Below are 14,976 nucleotides of genomic sequence, written 5' to 3' on the forward strand. Positions count from 1 at the left end.
GACGGGGTTTCACCATTTTGGCCAGGCTGGTCTCAAACTCCTGATCTCAGGTGATCCACCCGCCTCGACCTCCCAAAGTGCTGGGATTACAGGCATGAGCCACTGCGCCTGGCCAGGAAGTTTTAAATATTTATTATGTTTCTTTTTATAAAATTTAAAGTTTATGTAATTTAAATTTTAGTGATGATTGTGTGCATAACATTGGCCACTTCTCTGATCATCTTATATAAATTAAATGTCCTCTTTTAATTTCTCTTCATTCCTTCTATCCTGATACATTTTTCTCCATTAATATTTAACACATTATATATATATACTTTTTTTTTTTTTTCATACTAGATTTTAAGCTAAGTGAGGCTAGGTACTTTACTTATTTTGTTTATCTCTGTACTGTCAATGCTTAGAACATGACTTGCACATTATTTTTTGAAGGAATGAATGAGTTTATTAATATTTTGTTCAAAATGGATATTAGCCTGAAATAGAAAAAGCAAACAACTGGGAATCAGAAAAATACTCCATACAATTGCTGCATGCAACAGTTACATGCAATAGGTCATCTAATTCACACAACTTTCCTGTGAGGGAGGGATTGTTATTACCATTTTATAGATGAGGAAACTGGGCACAGGCCTGCCCAATGACACATGATAAAGAACACAGCCAAGATTCATAGTCTCACATTTTTTCTTTAAACTTTTTTTTTTTTTTTTTTTTAAATTAGGGAAAGTTTCAACAATGGACTAAAGTAGACAGAATAGAAAAATGAAACACAAATATCCATCATCCAGCTTCAGTAATGATCAGTTCATTGTCAACTTGTTTTCATCTATGCTCCCTTCCCCGGCTAGATTATTTTGAAGGAAATTCAAATTACCATTTATCTGTAAAGGATAAGATAAGGGCACACTCTCATTGGAAATTTGGTGCTGCCCATTTTTGGCTTAGTGTTTGTTGGTATTTTACTAATAGTTCTGAGACAAAATTTTTTCATCTGCAAAATTGATGTATCAGGTTTTTTCAAGTATTAAATTAGACAATATATTCAAAACGCTTTGTTATACTACAAAGCACTATTAAAGTTCAGGTTTTCAACACATATGTCATTACCCAAATTGTGCTATTGACACAATTAAAGACTCTACATCAAAGCCGAGTTTGGTTGAGTACCTACAAGCATGACCTGCTTTTTCCCAGCAACACGGTTTCCCAAATAGTACCATGCCTTATAAATATGCCAGAGTTCTCACAGAGAGTCAGCGGTCACACATAATGTACAAGGCCTTGCAAGATCATAAAGTATTAAAAGCAAACAAATAAAGTATTACTTTTATATTGTAGTAAAGAGGAACTTGAACATCATATGTATTTATAAGAATCTATAGGAATTTGCTTCTCAAATACAAATATTTTAGCATTCCTAGATATATGCAGCAATGTACAAGGGTGACAGATGAGACAAAATGAAGCGACAAGGTTTCTGTGGCAAAGTGTACTGGAGCCTCAGTTGTATTCTGCCATAAATATAAAACATTCTTTTAAATAATAATAATAAATAAAGATAATAATATCAGCATATACTTACATAGTTCTTTATACATGTCAGGTACTATCCTAGATGCTTAACAGATATTCACTCATTTAATCCTCACAACAACTCTGTGAGGTAGGCACAATTATTACGTCCCTCTGAAAGATGGGAAAACAGACACAGAGAGGTTAAGATATTTGCCAACGTCGTAGAGGTAGGCCTTGGGACACTCTGGAAACACTCCTTGGTTGTTAGAGACATGTGAGTGAAAAGTTTGAAATAAACTTCTTACATAATAAGGCTTAGAGAACAAAAACCAAAATCTAGGAATATATTTGTTTTGTGCAGTGGTGCGATCTCAGCTTACTGCAACCTCCGTCTCCCAGTTTCAAGTGATTCTCCTGCCTCAGCCTCCTGAGTAGCTGGGACTATTGTATCCATCACCATGCCCAACTTATTATTATAATTATTATTTTTGTATTTTTAGTAGAGATGGGGTTTCACCATGTTGCCCAGACTGGTCTTGAACTCCTGACCTCAAGTGGTCCACCGTCCTTGGCCTCCCAAAGTGCTGAGATTACAGGTGTGAGCCATCACACCCGGCCATATGTTTGTAAACAGTGAGTATTAGTCATGGATTTTCCTAGTAGTTCTTATTATTTCCTGACACTAGGTATATGCTCTGAATCAGATACAATCCTTGTTCTCAAGTATTTCACAGCCCACTGGGCAGGACAGGCTTGTAATATGCTAAAGCAGTGTGATATATGGGTTGAAAGAAGTTTTTATAAGGTGCTAAGTTTATAGAGTAAGAGAGTTTAGGCTCTGCCTTGGAGAATCAGAGAAGGCTTATTTATGACTTTTGGAAAAGACCTGGAAGAGAAAACTCCAAAGCTTGCAGAAGAAAGGAAGGAAAAATTCTAGTAGTACCAGATTCTTTTCTACCCTAGAAAATAATTATTAGCTGATTGCATACAGGAGGAAAAAAATGAAGCTCAGGGGACTATACTAGTATGTGCATAATCTATGTTCATACTTAGATGATAAGAATTAGAGTTGGAGTCAGAACTGTGTTTATACTAGAATTCAAAAAGGTCTGGGCATGTCTTTTAGAGCAGTGGCATGGGGTCAGCAAACTTCTAGTTTCCTGACATTGATGCAGTATATGATGTTTAGGAAGCAACACATTTGGAATACAAATTAATAGAAAGTAGAGAAGTTATACTTCAGGGCTGTGGGGTCTGAAGACCAGATAGATTTGGGATCTGTCCTTTGCCAACTGTCCAATATAAAGTAGTTAATGTAGTTTCTTGATGCCTTTGTTTTTTCATCTGTAAAATTGCAGCATATCTCTTCTGGGGGTGGTCATCAGAATTAAATTAGATCATGTATATGTAGAACACATTCTGGAAACAAGAAACTTCACAGGAAATAACTTGTCATGTGGGAAGAAAAAGTTCACAATATTCATGAGCAAGGGCTTGGTTTGAGATCAGGAGTTCAAGACCAGCATGGCCAATATAAACCCCCATCTCTACTAATAATACAAAAATTAGCCCTGTGTGGTGGTGCATGCTTGTAATCCCAGTTACTCGGGAGACTTGAACCCGGGAAGCGGAAGTTGCAGTGAAATGAGATTGTGCCACTGTACTCCAGTCCGGGCAACAGAGTGAGACTCCATCTTGGGGAAACAAACAAACAAACAAACAAAACAAACAACAACAACAAAACAGCAGCAGAGACATTTGTGATACAAGACGGCATGGCAGTGGCCCCAGTAGCTACAGAAGATAGAAGCCCTCCTGAGGGACACTTGGTCCCCTCATGCTAGACATTCAGTGTGGACTTTGACGCCATGGTTCTGTACACAGTTTGATCTGTGGGAGACTTCCTCAGTAGATGTTGTTTGTTGGCTGCTGCTTTGGGTGTCAAGGGCAACAGGAGTCATGACCTTAGTGAACGAGAACAGAAGAGAACAGCCAAAAGAATATTCAGAAGAACACACTCCTAATTTTTGGGAGGTTCAGTTTTCCACCGGGCATGCTGGGACAGAACAGGAAAAATCTGCAAGCCTGATTGTCATTCTGATTATTATTTTTTTCCCCGTTGGGCTGGTTTGTTCTGGGAAACACAGTTTTCACTTAAGTAATAGTAGGAGGAAAGGAACTAAGAAAATTCCTCCTAATAATAGAAATGAACAAGGAAGTGGCAAATAATATTCAGCACGGGCAAATGCAGTGGTCAGCATCCAGTTATGAATGATAGAAAGTATGATTTCAAGGTAAAGGAGTAAAGGATATCAATTTAAATTCAAAGATAGAATTTTATTTTCGTTTTTTAATGTATTAATTTAGTACAAGACAAGTGAAATATTGGCTACTGTTAGGAAAGTTATTAGACTCATGAAAGAAAGCACAGTTTTCTTTCACTCAGAAAACTATGGTGTGTTTTTGGGCGTCACACTCAAGGAAGACAATAAAGCTAAAAATAAGTGAATGAAGGTCAGAAGTAGAAGGGTAATAAAAGTTAGGGAATGGGACCGGGCGTGGTGGCTCATGCCTGTAATCCCAGGACTTTGGGAGGCTGAGGCAGGTAAATCACGAGGTCAGGAGTTCGAGACCAGGTTGGCTAGCATGGGGAAACTCAGTCTCTACTAAAAATACAAAAAAAAAAAAAAAGAAAAAAAAGAAAAAAAAATTAGCCTGGCATGGTAGTGCTCACCTGTAATCCTAGCTACTTGGAAGGCTGAGGCAGGTGAAACACTTGAACCTGGGAGGCGGAGGTTGCCGTGAGTCGAGATTGTGCCACTGCACTCCAGCTGGGTGGCAGAGCAAGACTCTGTCTCACAAAAAAAAAAAAAAAAAAAAAAAAGGAATGGAAATCTTCCATTTAAGGTAGATTTGAAAGACTAGGATTTTGATGTGGAAAAGGCCCAGAAGGAGATATGATCAAAGTTTGTTGCACAATGAAGGGCGTGGACATGGAACACGTGAAGTTGGTCATCAAATTCCTAAACTTTAGCATTATTAGGTGATCAGAAAAGCTTATTTTTTAAATTTCTTTTTATTTTTTTGAGATGGAGTTTTGCTCCTGTCACCCAGACTGGAGTGTAATGGCACAATCCGCCTCCCAGGTTCAAGTGATTCTCCTTCCTCAGCCTCCTGAGTAGCTGGGATTACAGGAACCCACAACCACACCTGGCTAATTTTTGTATTTTTAGTAGAGACAGGGTTTCCCCATGGTGGCCAGGCTGTTCTCGAACTCCTGACCTCCAGTGATCTGCCCGCCGAGGCCTCCAGTAAAGTCTCAAAAAGATTATTACCGAATAAGTGACAGGAAGGTCTACTTCAAAACATGGGCAATATACATATAGATTTCATCCTGAAAGAATGAAAAGATTTTGGGGGGCAGGGGGCGGTGTGGTGGCTCACACCTTTAATTCTAGCACTTTGGGAGGCTGAGGTGGGAGGATTGCTTGAGGGCAGGAGTCCAAGACCAACCAAGTCAACATTGAGATCCTATAATGAATAGATTGAAAATTTAAATAGAAAATTTAAAATTCAAAAAAGTACAATAATTAATTTATAATATACTTCAGTAAACATGTAAGCATGTGACGTATTTTCCAAAGCTTTTCGTGTTAATGCATGGAAAACAATTAATATGGTCTCTCCTAGTTCATAGACAGAATTAGGGTATTCAGTTAAATGGCATAAAAAAAATCTTTTGAGAGAACCAAAATGGTTTGACACTTTGCTGTCTTACAAGTTACTGTCTGAGTTGAGAATAAGCCCGGATTTCCGACTTCCATTTTAGGCCAGCTTCAAGGAACAATGCCTATAATTAATGGAAACATTGTTGATGTTTTGAATGATAATTGTTAATAATACAGCAATAGACTTGGTCTTCCAGGTAAAATCTTATGTAAAGGAAAACACTCTAAAGCCAGTCATAAGCATCTTAGTCTGAGAGCAACTTGCTAAATAATTCTCGCCGTGGTATTTTCATCTGTGAATAAACAGAGGGTTTCACATAGCATTATTACAAGCTTTACATAATGGTAACAAAAAACTGAGCCTAATTAGTCTCTTCCAGTAAAAGTATTTGAGAAATTTTCCATTGCCCAATACCTTCCCATGATGGAAAATACACTGCATGGAAGGTATGTGTAAATATTTGATTCGTGTTTTACTGATTTCAGTGTCACAATCTATCAATCATTAACACTTCAAAAAACATATACCTGGTTAGTTGTTTCCAAAGTACATTCTCTCTCTGAAGGCTTTTTAGACTCCTAGAATGAGAGGGGTCCCTAGCGAGAACCCAGTCTAATCTTTTAATGTCATAGGCAATGAAACCAAGACCACGAATGTTTGCGTAACTTTCACATAGTCCTCCAACCTTAGCTAGGTCCTAGGACCGAGATCTTAAAGCTTTCAGCTCAGTTCTTTTTTTAACATACAGTGGAGAATTACTGTTTACCCTTTGTTCTGAAGGAAGGTATATATAAATACACTAACAATGTCGTAGTTTTAGAAACTGAAGTGAAAAAAATCTAGAAAATTATAGGCACAGTGTTTGTTTCCAATGCTAATATATATGGTCACTTTATAAAATGAAAGGATAGCTGGGTGTGGTGGCTTACGCTTGCAATTCCAGCACTGCGGGAGGCCGAGGTGGGTAGATCTCCTGAGGTCGGGAATTCGAGACCAGCCTGACCAACATGGAGAAACCCTCTCTCTACTAAAAATACAAAATTAGCCGGGCGTGGGGGCGCATGCCTGTAATCCCAGCTACTCGGGAGGCTGAGGCAGGAGAATCACTTGAACCCCAGAGGTGGAGGTTGCAGTGAGCTGAGATTGTGCCATTGCACTCCAGCCTGGGCAACAAGAGGGAAACTCTGTCTCAAAAAAAATAAATAAATAAAAATTAAAAAAAAGAAATGATAATCAATGGGGAAAGAATTGTGAAAATAATAGCTTGACCTTGTGCTACTATGACATTAAATAAAGGTTTCCAACCTAGTGCCTTGTAGATGGTAAATATGTGAAAGTATTAGTTAAATCTGATTTGAATTTATTTCAATTCATTAATTAATTAGTTTGAAATGGAGTCTCGCTTTGTCACCCAGGCTGGAGTACAATGGTGCAATCTTGGCTCACTGCAACCTTTGCCTTCTGGCTTCAAGCGATTCTCCTGCCTCAGACTCCTGAGTCACTGGGATTCCAGGCACCCACTACCATGCCTGGCTAATTTTTTGTATTTTTAGGAGAGATGGAATTTCACCACGTTGGCCAGGCTTGTCTTGAACTCCTGACCTCAAGTAATCCGCCTGCCTCGGCCTCCCAAAGTTCTGGGATTACAGGCGTGAGCCACCATGCCTGGCCTGATTTGAATTTAAAAACCTAAATTCCAGACAGAAAAATACCCTGGATTATTGGATTGCCAAACTATATTTTAATTTAATTTATTATTTTTTGAGACAGGGTCTGGTTCTGTTGCCCAGGCTGGAGTGCAGTGGTGCAATCTCGGCTCACTGCAGCCTCCACCTCCTGGGTTCAAGTGATTCTTATGCCTCAGCCTCCTGAGTAGCTGGGACTACAGGCATGTGCCACCACAACTGGCTACATTTTGTATTTTTATTAGAGATGGGGTTTCACCATGTTGGCCAGGCTGGTCTCGAACTCCTGACCTCAAGTGATCCGCCCTCTTTGGACTCCCAAAGTGTTGGGATTACGAGTGTGAGCCACCACGCCCGGCCCAGACTATATTTTTAGAAAGTAGAAATACATCTACAAGATGACAAAATAACTTAGTATGAAAGAAAATCTGTCAAACCAATATTTGGATTAAGCAACCACTTGCTAGGCATTTAAAATATCAATGGTCTCTAACTGATGAGGGTGAGAATGAGGGGAATGCTCCAGGTGAGCAGCATTCCTTAATGAGGTCAGGCATTTTGACTTTAGAATAAGGTCGTTTTCTCCATGTTAAGGTGGAGAAGCAGTATGATGAAATGGGTAGAGGTTCAGGAACTCTGAACTCTTTTGTTGGAAACTTTTGCTCAGGGTAAAGCCTACAGAATTCCCCAAAGCTTCTCATTCAGATCTTCTCATTCAGCAACAATATGGTTGGAACCTGATCGAGTGGCCAAGAATTTCTTCCCTCTCTGCTTTGATGAAAGGATTCTATAAAATAGCTCCTAAACCCCTTGTTCTTTGGCCAGTGCCAGAATTTTCAGTCTGTTAGGAACAGAGGCAATGTCTGGTGACAGACCCACAGCCTAAGCTCTAAGGAGCTGCTGCAGAATGAGGAGGCTCTATTGAGTATGAGGGGCAGTGTGGTATATTCCAGGGAGCACAACTTACAGGTTTACTCTCTTCTGTGACATGAGCTAATAACTGTCAACCTGAAGGAAAAAACTGAGGCAAAATTAGTACAAGAAGGTTGTTTGTGTGGTGGCTCATGTCTGTAATCCCAGTACTTTGGGAGGCCGAGGGGTGCTTGAGCCTAGGAGTTTGAGACCAGTCTGGGCAACAGAGAGAGACAGTCGTCTCTACCGAAAAAAAAAAAAAAAAAAAAAAAAAAATATATATATATATATATATATATATATGTATGTGTGTGTGTGTGTGTGTGTGTGTGTATATATATCTATATTTCTGCCAAGTTTGAGGTCTGCAACCTGGGAGTACAGAGGCAAGTTGCCCTGAAGATATGCTCCAATTAGCAGAAGTTACGAGTGAGTTTTATTTTTTTAACTTTTACTTTTTTTTTTTTTAGATAGAGTCTTACACTGTTGCCAGGGCTGGAGTACAGTGGTGAGATCTTGGCTCACTGCAACCTCTGCCTCCTGGGTTCAAGGGATTCTCCTGCCTCAGCCTCCCGAGTAGCTGGGATTACAGGCACCCGCCACCACACCTGGCTAATTTTTTTGTATTTTTAGTAGAGACGAGGTTTCACTATGTTGGCCAGGCTGGTCCCAAACTCCTGATCTTGTGACCTGCCCGCCTTGGCCTCCCAAAGTGCTGGGATTACAGACATGAGCCACCGCGCCTGGCTCTTGTTTTTAATAATCTAAAGATTTTTTTTTTTTTTCTTTTTGAGACAGGGTCTCGCTGTGTTGCCCAGTCTGGTTTTAAACTCCTGGGCTCAAGTGATCCTCCTGCCTCAGCCTCCCAAAGTGTTGGGATTATAATCCTGAGCCACTATGCTTCTGGGCCACAGAAGAGTTTTTATTTATTTTTATTTTTATTTTGAGACAGAGTTTCACTCTTGTTGCCCAGGCTGGAGTGCAATGACGCCATCTCAGCTCACTGCAAACTCTGCTTCCCAGGTTCAAGTGATTCTCCTCACTCAGCCTCCTGAGTAGCTGGGATCACAGGCACATGCCACTGCGCCCAGCTAATTTTGTATTTATGGTAGAGATGGGGTTTCTCCATGTTGGTCAGGCTGGTCTTGAACTCCCGACCCCAGGTGATCCCCCAGCCTCGGCCTCTCAAAGTGCTGGGTTTACAGGTGTGAGCCATGGAGCCTGAGCCACAAATGAGTTTTTAAATGAAAAAAGAAGGGGTGATTTTTAAGTTGTTTTATAAGAATTTACATTAAAATAGCTTAAGCTATTGATTGGCTATACATTGTTCTTTGTATGAGGCAGTTTGGTCAGAAACAAAATCCCTTTAAAAAATTGCCCTTGGGCATGCGTGCTGGTGTGGGAGGATAGGGAGAGTGAACTCCCATATTCCTGTCTTTCTGAATTGGATAAATTTTGCATGTCTCACGTAGCTCAGAATGCTCTGAGCTATTTTTTTTTTTTTCCTTGTAACTGAGATCCAGTCGGTGCTATTTGTGGAATGTTGTGGCTAACTTCCTTATAGAAAATGTAAAAACTTGGCCAGGCGTGGTGGCTCACACTTGTAATCCCAGGACTTTGGGAGGCTGAGGCGGGCGAATCACTTGAGGTCAGGAGTTCGAGACCAGACTGGCCAACGTGGTGAAACCCTGTCTCTACCAAAAATAGAAAAATTAGCTGGGCATGGTGGTGGAGGGTACTTGTAATCCCAGGTACTTGCGAGGCTGAGGCAGGAGAATGGCTTGAACACAGGACATGGAGTTTGCAGCAAGCGGAGATCATGCCATTACACTACAGCCTGGGTTACAGAGCAAGACTCCATCCCCCTCAAAAAAAAAAGAGAAAGGAAAATGTAAGAACAGCCGCGGTGGCTCACGCCTGTAATCTCAGCACTTCGGGAGACTGAGGCAGGTGGATTATGAAGTCAGGAGTTCAAGACCAGCTTGGCCAAGATGGTGAAACCCCATCTCTACTGAAAATACAAAAATTAGCCGGGTGTGGTGGCACCTGTAATCCTAGCTACTCGAGAAGCTGAGGCAGAGAATTGCTTGAACCCGGGAGGCGGAGATTGCAGTGAGCTGAGATCACGCCACTGCACTCCAGCCCGGATGACAGAGTGAGACTGTTTCAAAAAAAAAAAAAAAAAAAAAAGGAAAGAAAATGTAAAAACTTCTAGTATAGAGCTGGTGTCAAGCCTCTTATCTGTCAATAACTAGATTACTAGTTTACTTCAGCTGAAATTAGTCTACTGGGAATCAAAAAAGAACTGGGGTTTAATATTGGTGTCCATAGAAATGTGGTTAAGAGTTTATTTTTTCTCCAGTACCTATCCAAGGAAATCAAAAATGTTTCAATCTGTGTTTAAACTTCCCTCATGCAAAATGCTAATAACCTTACTGTGGTCCCATAATGGTGATAGGAAAAACACACATATTTTGAGTATTTAATTTACATTAGATGGTAAATGAAAAAAAAAAAGACACTAAAAATATTAAAATCTGAACATATTTGAGAAGTAGCATCAGGAGAACACTAAAAGCTTTGGAAACAGGCTGAGTGGAGAGGCAGCAAGGGGCAGTATTGAATGCTCTGTATCAGTTTTCTTTCATGTAAATTGGGGATAATAACAGTACCTAGTTTATTGAGTTGTTTTGAGGATTAATTATAATGACATATGTTTGTTCAGAGTAAAAGAACAGAAAACAATATACCATGCTAACAAACAAAAAAAGCAGGGTGGTTCTATTAAAATCAGAGTTGACGTTATGATAAAAAGTATTACCAGGGATAACGAAGAACATTACATTACAATAAAGGGGTCAATTGAAGAAGACCTAGCAATCCTAAATGCATATCCACCTAAAAACAGAGCTTCTAAATACCTGAAGCAAAACACTTACAGAACTGAAAGGAGAAATATATGAATCTACAAATGTAGTTATATATATCAACTCTGTTTGTTTGTTTTTTTTTTTTTTTAGTAACGAATAGAAAACATAGAGGGAAAATTAGAAAGGATATAGAAGACAACCAACATGATCTATTTATTTATAGAAAACTCCATGTAACAGCAGCAGAATACACATTCTTTTCAAGTGCAAATATAACATTCACCAAGATAGACCATATTCTAGGCCTACAAATCTCATCAAACTTAGCTGAATTGAGATAAAATAATACAATGTATGTTCTCTGGCCAAAATAAAATAGAAATAGAAATTAATTATAGAAAGATATTAAAAATCTCCAAATATTAAAAAACTAAACACTATGCTTTTAATAAAATATGAGTCAAACAAGATACCATAGTTAAAATTATGAAATATTTTGAATGAAAACAAAACCTATTAGGATTTGTGAGTGTGGCCCAAACAGCACTTGGCTGGAAAATTATAACATTAAATGCATATATTTGGAAAGAAGAAAGATCTCACATTAAGGATTCAAGCTTCAATCTTAACATACTAGAAAAAAAAAGCGCAAATTAAGGCTAAAGTAGGCATAAAGAAGAAAGTAATAAAAATAAGAGATAAAATCAATAAGATAGAAAGCAGGAAAAAAAAATGGAATGCAGCACTACTTCTTTGCAAAGATCAATACAACTGATAAACCTGTAGCCAGACTGATGGAAAACAGAGAGACAGAGAGAGAGAGAGAAAGATAACATATCAATATTAGGAATAAAATTAAGGACATCATTACATTTCCTACAAATATTTTAAAAAAAGAAATATTATGAATTATTTTTTTCAATACATTTGAAAACAGATGAGCTTTGCAAATTCCTTTGAAGTCACAAACTACCAGAGTTTACTCAAGAAGAGAGAGAAAATCTGAATAACCTAATAAAATCCATAAAAGTCACAGTGAAAAATTTTTCTGCAAAGAAACCCCAGGTTGCTGGGTGTGGTGGCTCATGCCTGTAATCCCAGGAACTCCAGAGGCTGAGGCAGGAGTATTGCTTCAGCCCAGAAGCTTGAGGTTGCAGTGAGCTATGATTACGCCTCTGTACTCCCGTCTAGGTGACAGAGGATGATCCTGTCTCTAAAATAAAGAATAATAAACAAACAAAAAACCAACAAAGAAAACTCCAGGCCCAGACAGTTTGGTGAAACCTACCAAACATTTGATTTAAAGAAAAAATACTAACTCTTTTTTATTTACTTTTTTTTTTTTTGAGACGGAGTCTTGCACTTTCACCCAGACTGGAGTGCAGTGGCGCGATCTTGGCTCGCTGCAAGCTCCGCCTCCCGGGTTCACGCCATTCTCCTGCCTCAGCCTCCTGAGTAGCTGGGATTACAGGCGCCCGCCACCACGCCCAGTTAATTTTTTGTATTTTTAGTAGAGACGGGGTTTCGCTGTGTTAGCCAGGATGGTCTCGATCTCCTGACCTCATGATCCGTCCACCTCGGCCTCCCAAAGTGCTAGGATTACAGGCATGAGCCACCGCGCCCGGCGAAAAAATACTAATTCTACACAAACTCCTCCAGAAAATAAAAAAGGAGAGATCATGTCCCAACTCACTTTATGGGACCAGCATTACTCTAATGAAGACCTTAAAAAAAAAGACAAGAAAACAAAATTCTAATATCTCTCATAAACAAAGATGCAAAAATTCTTAACAGTAATTTTTCCTTCTAATCAATGGAATCCGAGGTATTACAGAATTAAATTCAGCGATATGTAAAAAGTAATAGATCATGTCCAAGTGAGTTTATTCTAGGAATTTCAATTTAGTTAAAAAATTTAAAATGCATCAAAATAATATACCACATTGACAGATGAAAAATCGTATGACCATCTCAATTGATGCATAAGATATATGTATGCATTTTTTTCATGTTACTTTTTTCTTTTTTTTTTAAATTAACTTTTATTTTACGTTCAGGGGTACATGTGCAGGTTTGTTACGTAGGTAAACTTGTGTCATGGGGGTTTGTTGTACAGATTATTTCATCACCCAGTTATTAAGCCTTGTACCCATTAGTTATTTTTTGTGATCCTCTCCCTCCTCCCACCCTCCACTGTCTAATAGGCCCCAATTTGTGTTGTTCCCCTCTATGTTTCCATGTGTTCTCATCATTTAGCTCCGACTTACAAGTGAAAACATGCAGTATTTGGTTTCCTGTTTCTGCGTTAGTTTGCTTAGGATAATGACCTCTAGCTCCACCCATGTCCCTGCAAAGGACATGATCTCATCCTTTTATATGGCTGCATAGTGTTCCATGGTGATATGTACCACATTTTCTTTTTTTTTTTTCCTTCAGGAGGATGTTTATTGTGTTTGAGATGATACATCAGGTGCTCTCTGAGCTACAAAGGGTAAAAGGAAATCCTCTCATTACAAACTGACAAAGGTAAATGTACCACATTTTCTCTATCCAGTCTATCTTTGATGGGCGTTTAGGTTGATTTAATGTCTTCTTTGCTATTGTGAATAGTGCTGCAATGAATATACACATGTATGTGTCTTTATAGTAGAATGATTTATGTTCCTTTGAGTGTATATCCTGTAATGGGATTGCTGGGTCCAATGGTATTTCTATTTTTAGGTCTTTGAGGAATCACCACACTGTCTTCCACAATGGTTGAACTAATTTACATTCCCACCAACAGTGTATGCTTTTTTTCATTTAGCTGTTTTTTAATTTTAAATTTATTTTAATCAATGAGAACATTTAAAATAGTATTACTAGACATAAAAAGACAGTGCCCTGTCCCTTTTGATTTTTGCTTTCTTGAAAACCATTACAGCCGGGTGCGGTGGCTCAGACCTGTAATCCTAGCACTTTGGGTGGCTGAGGCCAGGGGGCTTGCCTGAGCTCAGGAGTTCGAGACAAGCCTGGCACATGGCAAAACCTTATCTCTACTAAAAATACAAAAAATTAGCCAGGTGTGGTGGTGTGCACCTGCAGTCCCAGATACTCAGGAGGCTGAGGCATGAGAATCAATTGAACCCAGGAGGTGGAGGTTGCAGTGACCCAAGACTGCCCCACTGCACTCCAGCCTGGACCACAGAGTGAGACTCAGTCTCAAAACAAAACAAAACAAAAAACCATTACAATTGTTTTCAATTTTTAGCTGTTTTGTTTTTGGTTTTAGCTTTTTTATTTACCTTTGTGTTTGTAGATAACATGTTTACTAACGTTTTATTAAAAATTATTTTTCTTTTCTTTTTTTTTTTTTTTAAGGTGGAATTTAGTTTTGCTCTTGTTGCTCAGGCTTAAGTGCAGTGGTGCAATCTTGGCTCACTGCAACCTCTGCCTCCGGATTCAAGGGATTCTCCTGACTCAGCCTCCTGAGTAGCTGGGATTAGAGGGCCTGCCACCACACCCAGCTTATTTTTTAATTTAATTAATTAATTTATTATTTATTTTTGAGATGGAGTCTCACTCTGTCACCCAGGCTGGAATGCAGTGGTGCTATCTCTGCTCACTGCAACCTTTGCCTCCCAGATTCAAGCAATTTTCCTGCCTCAGCCTCCTGAGTAGCTGGGATTATAGGTGCTCACCACCATGCCTGGCTAATTGTTTTTTTTTTTTTGCATTTTTTTTTGTAGAGGTGGGGTTTCACCATGTTGACCAGGTTGGTCTAGAACTCCTGACCTCATATGATCCACCCTCCTCAGCCTCCCAAAGTGCTGGGGTTACAGGCGTGAGCCACCATGCCCGGCCATATTTCAACTTTAGACATTATTAATTGGTTTTCTATTAAGGAAGATGAGGACTTTGTTCTTTTTCTCAAACTCTCTCTCTCACACACACATTCAGATACATGCTTCCCCATGTCTCACATGTTCCCTCAAAAGGGTATGTTTTCGGCCGGGCGCGGTGGCTCATGCCAGTAATCCCAGCACTTCGGGAGGCAGAGGCGAGCGGATCACTTGAGGTCAGGAGATCGAGACCAGCCTGGCCAACATGGTGAAACCCCATCTCTACTAAAAATACAAAAATTAGCCGGGCATGGTGGTGGGCACCTGTAGTCCCAGCTACTCGGGAGGCTGAGGCAGGAGAATTGCTTGAACCCAGGAAGTGGAGCTTGCAGTGAGCTGAGATCGAGCCACTGCACTCCAGCCTGGGTGACAGAGCAGGAC

General features: G+C 39.5%; 1 long non-coding RNA gene across 1 annotated transcript in view; it reads left to right on the forward strand.

The window, feature by feature from the left end:
* The first annotated feature begins 13,148 nt into the window (after window positions 1-13,148).
* Window positions 13,149-14,976, forward strand: part of LOC135970426 (uncharacterized) — a 73,357-nt gene continuing 71,529 nt past the window's right edge. The window contains exon 1 of the long non-coding RNA XR_010586102.2: window positions 13,149-13,240. This is a non-coding gene — a long non-coding RNA (uncharacterized lncRNA). The remainder of the gene's footprint in view (window positions 13,241-14,976) is intronic.

The sequence above is a fragment of the Macaca fascicularis genome, chromosome 4 (assembly GCF_037993035.2).
Source record: "Macaca fascicularis isolate 582-1 chromosome 4, T2T-MFA8v1.1".
NCBI classification, from domain to species: domain Eukaryota; kingdom Metazoa; phylum Chordata; class Mammalia; order Primates; family Cercopithecidae; genus Macaca; species Macaca fascicularis.